The sequence below is a fragment of the Marmota marmota genome, unplaced genomic scaffold (assembly GCF_001458135.2).
Source record: "Marmota marmota marmota unplaced genomic scaffold, marMar, whole genome shotgun sequence".
Classification (NCBI taxonomy): Eukaryota; Metazoa; Chordata; class Mammalia; order Rodentia; family Sciuridae; genus Marmota; species Marmota marmota.
The window spans coordinates 3,911,187-3,923,720 of NW_025999913.1; the positions used below are offsets into that span (position 1 = coordinate 3,911,187).

Below are 12,534 nucleotides of genomic sequence, written 5' to 3' on the forward strand. Positions count from 1 at the left end.
TGCCAAGAAATTTTCCATAGTTTCTTAGATAGTTCCTCTAAAGCTCTTAAATAAAAATATGTTTGTAAAACCCTTTATTATATAAGGTGGGGTCCTCTAGCAGTTCAAATGCAATAAGTGCAGAGAGAAAAGGAATGTCTGTGGGCTAAGAACCTACTGGGTGCCACTCAGAGTGGCACTTCCATTCAATTTTTCATTGACTCACCACAAAGATCTCTAAAGAAACACATAGTTGGAGCCTCAATCACTCTGGAGGCTGAGGCGGGAGGATCACAAATTTGAGGCTAGCCTCAGCAACTTAGCGAGGCCCTAAGCAACTTAGCGAGGGCCTCTCTCTGAGTACAACCCGATCTCAAAATGAAAAATAAAAGGGGGTGGAGATGTGGGTTAGCAGTTAAGCACTTCTGGGTTCAATTCCTAGTACAAAAAAAAAAAAAAGAAAGACACATGGTTGGTCCTGTCTCAAAATTAGGGAAGTCATCTTACAGACCAATTTTAAATATAATAAATCACATGTTCAGTTTTTTTTTTTTTTAAGTTAGGGAACTGAGGCTACCAGAGATGCAGACATACATCAAGCCAGGCACAGTGGCACATGCCTTCAGTCCCAGCTACTCAGGAGGCTCAGACAGAAGGATATTTGAAGCCAAGGAGTTCAAGAATCAAGACCAGCCTGAGCAACATAGCAAGACCCTGAGTCAAAAAAAGAAAAAGAAAGGAAGAAAAGAAAAGAAAGGTGAGTTAAAGAGGGAAGGGAAAAGAAAAGAAATAACCAGACACCACGGAGCTACACCAAGTGGTAGAAGTCTAATTTGGGGAAAAACAACCCCCCACACACACACACACACGAACACCAACACACAAACAAGAGAGCATTGAAAATAATGAAGATATCTTCCTAAAGATTCTGAAAATAGTATAGTTGGTTCATTTTTGTAAAAATATGCCATTTTGTCCAGTACCAAAAAAAAAAATTTTTTTTTAAAGTCCCCTTCTAGTGTGAAATGTGCAGGACCCATATGTGCCTGTGTGGAGACATCCCCGCTTGACACCAGTCCTGTGGGTTCCAATTCCATTTTGTGGAACTTTCCTTGTCCTTCTCTGGTCCTAGGGAGTGACAGAAGGCACCTCCTTTCTTTCTAACGCTAGACAAGGCCAGTTTCAAACAATGGTGACGAGCTACTTACCAGGGGCCCCTTGTAGGAGCTGGTCCTCATTTTTGTACCCAGTGAGACCAAACACTCCGCCTGCAGAGCCTCGCCATTGCTCTGCAGTGGCAGACAAGAAGTGGAACCATGACCTTGAATTCTAAGTGCTCCAGGTCAATATTTCCTGAGTGGTTTCCCCCTCTCCCTCTGGGCTGTGCACACGCTTCCTCCTGGGCTGCCCGCGTCTGCAAAAGGAAGAGCTGTCACAGCAATATGAGACAGGAAGCCAACGGCCAAACATGGTCAGTGCACAAAAATCAAGAAGGAAAAATGCACTTGGTGATCTAGCAACCTCGGTGCCTCCGAGTAAGCAGAGATAAGTCACATGCCAAGTCCCTGAGGGCATGTAGGAATGTCTTCCTACCCAACTGGCTTCAGACATTTGGTGGGCACTGTGTGCAAGGTAGTGAAGTCCTCCAGCCAAGTTCAAGGTACTGGATCACGCTCTTCTGTAAAATCGATTATTCTCTCAGATAGGTCTGACTTCTGGAATCCAGATCCAGAATTTACAAAAATCAAAAGAAGATCAAAACTAGCAGCACACAACTAAAGTGATTCAACAGAATTTTCCAAATAAGAACCCTTCCCTGATGGTACACTCGGGTGTCCAAGAACTTCGGCCCGTACCTTTGTTGTTGTGCATTTACTGGACACAAAGGCAAGTGCAACCCATCTGAAGCATCATGGGCAGCGAGCGCAAAGTGACACGAGATTGCAAAAGAGCCACTGCCCAGCGATAAAGGGGAAGGAGGGCAAAAAGAGGAGCTCAGCATTTTAAAAGCAGAAAAACAAGTCAGGGACCCCCCCTTCCTCTCTCCGTCTCCAAATTTCCTTAGTAAAATGAGGTGGGAGTGGGGTTAAATAAAGACGGACGGAGTTTCCTTCCTATCTGGTCACAAAGGATCCGTGTGGTGCCTGGGACCTGGCCTGAAGGTTCTGCCTTGAGTCATCTATCTGTAAGGGGACAAGAGAGTAAAGGAAGTTCAAGCTGCCCATTTAAGTGACTGGGTTGTATAGAAAGTTGGCTGCCATATAAAGTAGCAATAGGGAATTTTCTAAGGGAGAATTTTCTCTGGGAAGAATTAAAAGCAAAAAAAAAAATCACCAATACTTTGAGAAATAATGAAACACAAGGAGAGTCACATCACAGAGTTGGCATGGGTGACTCCCTTAGTCATGCATGAAACCACTGAATACCTAGCCAATTCACCCCAGGATTATTGGTCCTGCACTGAATAAAACCCATGATTCCAATCATCTCAGGGGATTGTGACAGCTTTCACTTCTCAAATAAAATTCTTTTTATTTGTGTGTGTGTGTATGTGTGTGTGTATGTGTGATAATAGGGACGAAACCCAGAATCTAGTACACGTTACCACCAATCTATACCCCCAGCCCTAAAATTATTCTTAATTGACTTTAATTTTTTTAAAAACTATTAATCAAGGCATCAAATCAAACAGCGATATGAAAAGAACTAAAAAAAACACTTTAAATATTTGGGGAATTTTTGCCTTTTTTTTTTCTTTGATTCCTTCCTCAGATGCTACTACACATCTTTTAAAAAAAATCTCCTTTCCTTTCTCTCCTCATTCAAATAGTTGAGGAGAACATGCCCTGGCCTTTGATGCTCTGACTCATGCATCAAACATCCAACCTCCTTCCCAGTCTTAGTATTTGCCTGTGTTAGGCAAAATCTACCAGAGAACCTCTTCTTCTTTCACACTGAGTAGATACAGAGCAGGAATCCTCAGGTGAGCATAGTAGAGTTGCTTCATCCACACAGTCCCATAATAAAAAGCTCACAGCTGGGCATGGTGGTGCACGCCTGTAATCCCAGGGGCTTGGAGGCTGAGGCAGGAGGATCTAGAGTTCAAAGCCAAACCTCAGCAGAAGAGAAGCTGCTAAGCAACTCAGTGAGACCCTGTCTCTAAAATAAAAATATAAAAAAGAGGGCTGGAGATGTGGCTCAGTGGATGAGTACCCCTGAGTTCAATCCCTGATACCCCCTAACACCGCCCCCCCACTCAAAAAAAGGAGCTGATGGAAATGGGAAGATATAAAATTCAGGGAAATGGCTCCAAAATATACACTCAGAGACAAGAAAATGTTCCAAATAAAAGTCTGAGGCAGCAATAACAGGGTTGTTGGGGTAGGGTGACCCTTGCTCTTTATCACTAGTTGTTTAAAAGATGAAGCACCACTTCTACTATTATATTTTTTACTCTCTAGAAAATTTTCTTCCACCTAGGAAAAGTTCTGTTGTAGTAGTGCCCAGTAAATATCTGGATGAATCAATAAACAGGGGAGTCTTAACAATAAACAGAGGAGTCTTATATTGGTGTATTTATTCAACACATTGTCATTTATTGAAGTCCTGTGGTGGTTTTAAAATATGCACAAATTCTTTTTTCCTTTCTTTCTTTTTTTTTATTTTTTTCTTTTCTTTTTTTTTTTTTTTTAATACTGGGGATTGAACCTAGGGCCTTGTGCATTCAAGGCAAGCACTCTACCAACTGAGCTATATCCTCAACCCCGCAAATTCCTTATACGTTACCCTTCCAAACATAGATCCTAATCCCCCCTCCCACTGAATTTGAGCTGTATTTAATTACTTCTAATGAACTCAATGCTGTCAGTATGGCTAAAATAATGATTCAAGCAAGTTAGACTCCTGGAGGTATAGAAATTTCCTCTTTGCTCTTTCTCTTGGATCACCCCCACTTAAAGAATGTAATGGAAGGCTCTCAAACAGACACTTGGAGAATACCACACAGCAGTAAGAAGTGCAGGCTTCCTGCCAACAGCCAAGTGGGTGCGCCATCTTGAAAGAAGATCCTTTGGCCCATTCAAGTCTTTGGATGATGACAGCCCTGGCTGATATCTTGACTGCAACCTCATGACAGAACCACCCAGCTGAGTTGCTCCTGAATTCCAGACCCATAAAAACTATGACATAATGAGAGTTTGTTGTCTTAAGCTACTGAGTTTTAGGGCAATTTGTAATGCTGCCACAAATAACTAATATAGGCCTCTGTCCTACTATTTGCCAAACTCTAGAGGTACAACAGTACATAATCGAGTTCTGTCTCTGCCCTCACAGAGCTCACTCTATTAGGCGATCAGATAAAAACTAATTGATGCTCTCATACGAAGATGAAGAGTGAGGTACCCATGGGTCAAAGTTTAAAGGGAGAACATAGAGCAGGATCACCTAGTCCAGTCTGGAAGGTCATATCTAAGTGATATCTAAGCTTTAGACCTAGAAGATAAGCAGGACTCAGCCAGATGAAGGCATATAAGGGAGGAATAGTCTAAGCAGGTGAATTAGCATGTACTGAGGGTTATACATGAGAGGTAACAAGTGAAATTGGGGGACTGCGAGTGCAGACAGAAGAGCTGGGGCGGGTCACAGAGGGCCTTCTGAGCCAAGGTAGAGCATTTAAACTTTATCCTTGGAGCAGAAAGCAATCGCTGGAAGAGTTTGAAGCAGGAGTCTCCTCTGAGAGTTATGGGGGTTGTCAGGAGCAAGGATTCACACAGGGTAGCAGTGACGACACCGTGAACTAAAAAGTAGCAGTAATGAGATGGAAGGAAATAAAAAGATCCAGGTAATTATAGAATGGAACTGATGGGAAAGGCTGTCATGGAGACAGAAAATGTCCCAAAGGGGCATCAACATCTTTCTAATGGACAATAATATTATTCTATGAACATTATAAATAAGATTGCTACGAAATCCCAGGCACCACCAGAAATCTTCCCTTTTGCATTAGACCTTGTGCCTATGTGGGTCTCTCTCAGCCCTCCCCGTCACCTCCTGTACCTCCAGCAAGTACATCTGCCCTGTCGGCAACCCTGCTCTTAGAGAGCGGGAGCTAAGAATCGTCTACTACAGTGCCTGGCACACAGATAATGCTTATGGGAAGAGTCAATAAGTTGAAAGTGTATCTACACATGCACTTTTTAAAGCAGAGAAATGTGGCTTCTAGGAGTGGAAAAAAGTTATCCATGAGGAGCCAGGGAAAGATTGGTCGAAGTCCCAGAGGTTTGCCCATATTCTAGATGAGAGGCGTGGAGATCCACTCTGACATGGAGCTCAGCCAGATAACGAGCCAGGCAACCGAGCAGCCTGACCGCACAGCAGGAAGAAAAGATAACAGCCAAGAAGAGTTTTGTTGGTTTTTCTGTCCTTGCTAGGGGAACTCCCTCAGAGGCAGCAGACCCAAGCAAGAAAGCAGTTGTATCTCTAGGTAAATGCTAAAGCTTCTCTGTCACAGGATGTAGAAGTGGTGAGGGCTCTGGTGACCAATGATGACTTGGGAACCCGGACCAACAAACCCCCCAATGTAATCCAGCAAAACCCAACACATGACATGACATTTCAAACCCAGCAAGAGACAAAACACAGACCCCCACACACAACAAAGAGGAAGTGATGTATTCACCCTAGCCAAACAATGAAGTCGACACTTTGAGGGGTGGAAAATAATCAAGTACAAAGCAACAGCCTAAATTCCCTGAAAGAGCACAGAGAGTTGGGACCTAAAACAGCTACAGCTAGCAGGATCCCATCTAGTCAGCCCTGTGGACCAAGACTTAGGGCTACCAGGTTCTGGAAAGAGCCTTCTAGAAACAAATCTTCGTGCAAATGACATTGCAGAAAAGAATTAAAACGAGAAGGGGACCAGGCCCGGTGGTGCAAGCTTGTAATCCCAGAGGCTCCAGAGGCTGAGACAGGAGGATCGAGAGTTCAAAGCCAGCCTCAGCAACAGTGAGGCGCTAAGCAACTCAGTGAGACCCTGTCTCTAAGTAAAATACAAAAAAAAAAAAAAGGGCCTGGGGATGTGGCCTCACGTGATCCCGTGTCCCTGAGTTCAATTCCCTCGGTAACCACCTCCACCCACCCTAACCCCACCCCCACCCCCCGAAAAAAAAAACTGAGAGGGGAGGAAATGCCATGGAGTGGACAGTAAGAAAGGTGACCTGAAAGATCTTGAATGAGATGTATTCAGACGTATGCCTGGAATTGACAATAAAGATGTAATCTTCCACGTGAGGATGCTTTGCAGCCATCCCAGCTATCTCAAAGTGACATAAACATGGAGTTAGGTGTTCCCAGTGCCCCTAGGGGAATTCCATTTTCATCCTTCTTTTCACTGAGAAACTGAGGAACAAAGAAATGAAGGAACTGGCCGTAAGGATGGCAGTGTGAGTCAGCAGCCCCACCAGGAAGCCCGGGCTGTGCCTCCTCACTTCCTGGTTCCCTCTATAAATATTCGAGTACATTCCCTTCCTTTCCCAATAGGGTCTGTGGCCGCAACTCAAGGCTCAGAAATTCGGGTCACGTTGGCGAGGGGCGAGGTACACTGACACCATCAGAAACATGGGTCAGCAGAAGCAGATATTTCTTCTGAGATGGGGCTGTCTGTCCCCTTCCTTCTCTTGGGAACCCGATTTGCTCTGATGCCCTGACGTCCTCTCTTTAGAGGACCATCCTCCGGGCTCCCCATTCTCCAGCCCGTGGCTGCGCAAATTAGCAGCGCTCTTTGTCCCTAGAGCCCCGGAATCCAATTGTGTTCCAGTGCACGCCAAAAAAGCCTCCAAAGTGTGCCATGCTTTGTAAAGACACTGGCACGTGCTCCGGCAAAGAATTTTGTTCTGCTTAAAGGCCACCAGAATGTTTGTTTGGCCATCCGTCCCTCTAAAGCAAAGAAAGGAAAGAAAAGGCTGGGGGACTGCTTATTCGACCCTTCCAGAGCTGAGTGGAAGTTTCACCAACTTCAAGGAAAGCGTGCACACACTAAACCCCCAACTGTTTGAGGACTTTATACTGTTTTAATCCACCGGAGCCAGATTCTGGAGCAAAGGGCAGCTGCGATCATTCTAGAGGTTATGTCATAGATGGTGTAACCTTACCTTCTGCCCACTGGGATCTTATCAGCTCTGTGTTCCTGGTCTATTTTGAGACCTATCTGAGCCAGCTACCTGGGACATGGATAGTGTGAACAAATCAACGTACAGCTGACAAGACTTAAATTTAAAGGGAGAGTATAAATCTGCAACTCTGACTCAAATCAACCAAGTAGGTGGGGTGGGTGGGGACACTCAGACACATCTTTCCACTGAGGTTTCTTTGTTATTCAGGCAAGAGGACTATTTAAAAAGTTGAGCTCTTTCCTTGAGGCCCAGCTAAAAGCGAGCATCCCAGGCAGGCAGGTCAGTCCCAGGCTGTGCAAAGGTCCCTGTTCATGGCCCGGGTTTTATGGATGGGAAATTCTGGCTTCTTTCTTTGCCACTGGCAGGAGGCCAGTTCTCAGAGCTGAACCTCACGCTATACTTCCAGCTATTTCAACAAAGCATGCAGCCTCTCAGTCTGAGAAGTGTTAGCAGCTTTAAGAGGCAGTGCTCTGGTTGTCCTGCTGTCCCCAGTACCCCCAGGGCCAGCGACAGTGCTGGCTGCCTGACACGTAGCACATGCTCCCTGCCTGGCTGCCTGGCGGCTTGCTTGCTGGGACCCAGAAACCACAGTTTCTGACCTTGCCGAGTTGAGACACGCCCCTTCCTCCCAACTCCCAAATAAAAAACGCTTCCTCTTATTTCTCCATTAAGTGACTGCTGAGGACTGAAGCCGGGACATCAGCTGGTCCTATTGCCTCCATTTGGTTTTTGTCTTCTTCATAAGACAGGGGAGGAGTTGGTTTACAGCAGAAAATCTTATCAGATTTTAATTAGGGGTGGTTAGTGAAGCCTCATCTCCATCAAAATGAGAGGTACGGGCTGGTGGCAAAGCTCAGTGGTAGAGAGACTGCCTAGCAGGTGGGAGGCCCTGGGTTCCATCCCCAGCACTACCCAAAAGAGCAGGGGGAGTATACACCAAGGAAAAGGACCAGCTAAATCATCAGCAGATGAGTCATCGCTAAGATGGCTTGGGTTCCTGAAAAGATGAAAGGTGTGTTCTCATCCAAGCTAGAAAGAGAGGCTTGGTGGGGGGTCAGCAGGGTCAAGCCCAGAAGATGTTCCACATTTTTAGCCGCCATATGTGTCCAATAGTGGGTGGCTCTTCCAGCTTCCACGTGGCATTTGTTGACTTAATAGCTACTGTGTGCAATATCCTTCTAATTGGCTTCTCCTTTGGCAAATAATAAACAAACCATCCCAGAAACTTTTCTGCAGAAAAGTTGGGGACTCATTTGCTTCCAAAATAATTTTCCCTCTTTTTTTTTAAGGTAGACTTAAATAAGTCTTCCAAAGTCTCCCCTTTTGGATGACGATCTCTAGAAGTGAAAAGGCCAGTATAATTAGGTTAAGTTACAGCTAAGCCAGGGCCATCTGTGCATAGAATGTGCGGATGATCTTGGTAGTGGTCAAGCCACTTACCAACCTACTATCCACTGGGAAGTGATAAAGCAAGAAGTGACTAAATAAAGGTGGGCTAAGGAAACAGCTGTCATTATTTGGGTTGTTTACAACAGTTCTTGTCTTTCCAAAGACAAGACATTAGATCGAAGAGCTAATGAGGAGGTTCCCCTCTGTGATCATTAAGGATCTGGATTCACGGAGCTAGGTTCAAATCCTAATTCGGTCACTTACTGGCTGCATGACCTTAGACAAATTACTTAGCCTCATTAAGTGTCAAATTCTTCATCTGTAAAATGGAAGAACCATATCTTCCTCACAGGGTTGTTGTAGAAATTACCATAAAATGCCAGGTGAAGAGTAAGGGCTTAGTAAGCGGTAAATGATTATTAGGAACTAAATAAAATGAAGAGGATTTGCTAATAAACAAGGCTCTTCCAACTAATCCACCTTCAGTGATGATCCGGGAGCTCAGTCTGTATCATCCTTCTCACCGGAAACCTAGCTCAGCAAGGATGCCATCTGCTTGCTTGATGTATGTAGTAATCCAAGACCAAAGTCCCTTTAAAAAAATAGCCTACTGAAGGGAGAATCATAAAGAACAGGTAAAAACTTTAGAGTAAAAATTTATTTTGTAATAAGAACCTTCGGAAATACTCTGAACATCACGTGTTTCTGACAAGAACCACCCAATTTTAAGTCTTCATTCCTGTAAAAAGTCAAAGCAGAGACCTATATCTTGGGTATTTCAGGTCTGATAGTGTGCACTGATTGTGAAAAATTTTTGTAGCTTTGGACACTACAGTCAACCTTTGATATTTGAGGGGGGATTGGCTCCAGAACTCCCTGGGGTTACCTAAATCCTCAAAAGATCAAGTTCAAGAACCTAGGCAATCCTCTCATATACTTTAAGTCATCTCTAGATTACTTACAATACCTAATAAAATGTAAATGCTATGCAGTTAGTTATTGAACTGTATTGTTTAGAAATCATGACAAGAAAAAAATCTGTACATATGTAGTACTGATGAAAATTTTGTTTGGTTTGGTTTGGTTTGGTTTGGAACTGGGGATTGAACCCCGGGGCACTTAACCACTTAGCCTCATCCCCAGCCCTTTTTATTTTTTTATTTTGAGATAGGGCCTCACTAAATTGTTGAGGCTGGTCTCAAACGTGCAATCCTCTTGTCTCAGCGTCCCAAATCACTGAGATTATAGGCATATGCCACCATGCCTCACTATATGTAAATTTTAAAAATATTTTCTACTTTCTGTTGAATCTGTGGATGTGGAACCCATGGCTATGGAGGGCCGATTGATTATTAGATAAATATAAAGAAGTGGCAAAAAAGGGATGCCTAGAGCTTCAAGTTCTAACAACCAAATGCTTAAATAAATACATAGAATAGAATGTTGAATGTCTCCGATAGGCCCACATGTTAAAGGGTTGGTCCCCAATGCATGGAGCCCCTGGGAGTTGGGGGAACTGCTAAAAGGGGAGGCCTAGTGGAAGGAAGTCGGGATGTGCCCTTGAAAAGGATATTGGGACCCTGGCCTCTTCCTCCCTCTCTCTTTGCTTCCCAGCCCTACCAAGTGCTCCTGCCACGATGCATTGTGCTGCCACAGGCCCAAAGCAACAGGGCCAAGTGATCGTGAACTGAAATCGGAAATGATAAGCAAAAATAAATATTTCATCTTTGTAAGTTGTTCATCTCAGGTATTTTATCACATGATAAAAGGCTGATTAACACAAACACCCTACCATACACACACAAAAAAAATCGTATTACATAAAACAGGACTACAGGGGGAGAGGAAGAGAGTTTGCTTTACCAAATCAATGAAGATGTATCCATCTTTCTGGGCCCCTTCCACATAGGATAGCAGTTGTGTTTTTTAGAATTCACTGATTTTAAAAGCTACGTAAGCACAAAGCAATAGTATAAATCTAGTAACAGCTTTTAAATGAATTTGTGATGTGTTAGTTGGTGACAAAGACAACCATTTGGATAGAGCGCCTTTATATAGGTAAGTACTATTATTGTTTAGCCTACAGAAGGTGCTGGAGCACATAAAGCATCACGAGTCCTTTGCTCTAACCCAGGGATCCTGAGTGAGGATTCAGCCACCAACTGGAAACCACTGACTAAGAGCAGAAACGCTATGTGAAAGTAGGAAGAGTTGCTCAGCACATCCTTAAGTGTTTTCTGTCATTTAAGTAAGACTAGAATAAAATGCTTTCCCCTGAACCTCTGAGCATGTGAAGTTGATCTGTTTTGTACTTAGTTTCTTTTCTGTGGATTTTGACACCCCACCCATGTCACCATTTCCCAGCTTGCTATAAACCAGAAGTATTACCAATCAAATATTTATTGAATGATAGTGATCTCACTTACATCCTCTATGGTGTCTATCCCTTCAATTAGCCACATTTCTATTGTGTTGTGTTTGTGATATTTTGATAGTTTGCAGATGCAGATATATCTTATATGAATAGAAAGGGGGGGGGGCGGGTCCAAAGTCACTCAAAATGGAACCAGAACTGTTGTGACCACATGTGTTTTAAATATCCTACCCATTCAATTAAGAATATAATATTATAAGCCAGCTCTATAAATCTTAGAATAAAAACAATAACATACCAAGTCTTCTTAGCCACAAAGAGGCCCCGAAGAATATTATAGATTCCATGATGATGTGATTTGGAGACTGTCTTAATTTTCCATAGGAAGAACATTAGTTTTCTGGAATAAAACGCCACACACCCCTTTCTGTACATCCCTAAAATGAAGGAAAAATGTTTTTCTTTCAATAGACACCCCCCCAAAAAACAAAACTTTTATTTTTAAGATACTCAAAAGTAGAGATAGTAGTGTGATGAATCCTTAAATACCTATCACTCAAGTAAGTGTCATCGTGCAGCATCAGATTTCATCTAGGTTCATTTCATTTGTATTCATTTCCTTGGTGGGTACCAAGAAAACTGTATTCTTTTAATACCAGACACCACAGCATTCCAGTCAGTGCAAATATTTATTATATAGGTCTAAGACATGAAAACTTTTAAAACTAGCATAATAGCCAGGCGCAGCGGCACACGTCTATAATCCCAGTGAATTAGGTGGCTCAGACAGGAGGATCACAAGTTCAAAGTCAGTTCCAGGAACTTAGTGAGGCCCTTAAGCAACTAAGCAAGACTCTGTCTCTAAATAAAATACAAAAAAGGGCTGGGAATGTGGCTCAGTGATTGAGTGCCCCTAGGCTCAATCCCTGGTGCCAAAAAATAAATTAAAATAGCATAAAAGCCAGGCGTGGTGGCACATCCTGTATTCCTGGGGAATTAGGTGGCTGAGGCAGGAAGATCACAAATTCAAAGCCAGTCCCAGCAATTCAGCGAGGTCCTAAGCAACTTAGCAAGACACTGCCTCTAAATAAAATATAAAATGAACTGGGGATGTAGCTCATTGGTTCAGCTCCTCTAGGTTCATAAATACAGAAATAAAAATAAAAACATAATCACAAATCCACTAATTCTTAAACCAGCAACAGTAATTTTCTAACATTCTCTAATATGCAGTCAGTATTCAAATCTCTCCAAACGCCCCTCCCCTTTTAAAAATCAAATACAGCTTCTGCTTTTAGGGACAGTGGCTGTTTTTAAGAAATTCATATAGTTGATATCCTCCTGCAGTTCCTCTTAGAAATATTGCTTTAAATAAGTGTTGATTCATGGGGTATTTTATCACAAATTCAACCATCACTCTGGCTTTTACTGAGATGGAATAAAGGGTCTGCATAACAGTAGACACTCTATTAAGGCTTCCCCCCCCCCCGCCAGAAAAAGCCTAAACCTAATTCCATTATTGTATAATTGTACAGTATAACTTTGAGCAATTCATTTTCTTCTGTGCCTCAGTGTCCAGGCCTGTAGAATGAATAGGTTAGCCCACATAATCTCTAAATTTCT

The 12,534-nt window shown here is 43.1% G+C and overlaps 1 long non-coding RNA gene across 2 annotated transcripts in view; it reads right to left on the reverse strand.

Annotated features, from left to right (window-relative positions):
* Positions 1–11,344, reverse strand: part of LOC107149227 — a 28,913-nt gene extending 17,569 nt beyond the window's left edge. The window contains exon 1 of one of the 2 annotated variants that reach the window (XR_001504366.1): positions 11,210–11,344. This is a non-coding gene — a long non-coding RNA (uncharacterized LOC107149227). Of the gene's footprint in view, positions 1–7,127; positions 7,177–11,209 lie in introns of those variants that run through there. The other variant, XR_001504367.2, reaches the window with a different exon arrangement.
* Positions 11,345–12,534: the final 1,190 nt, after the last annotated feature.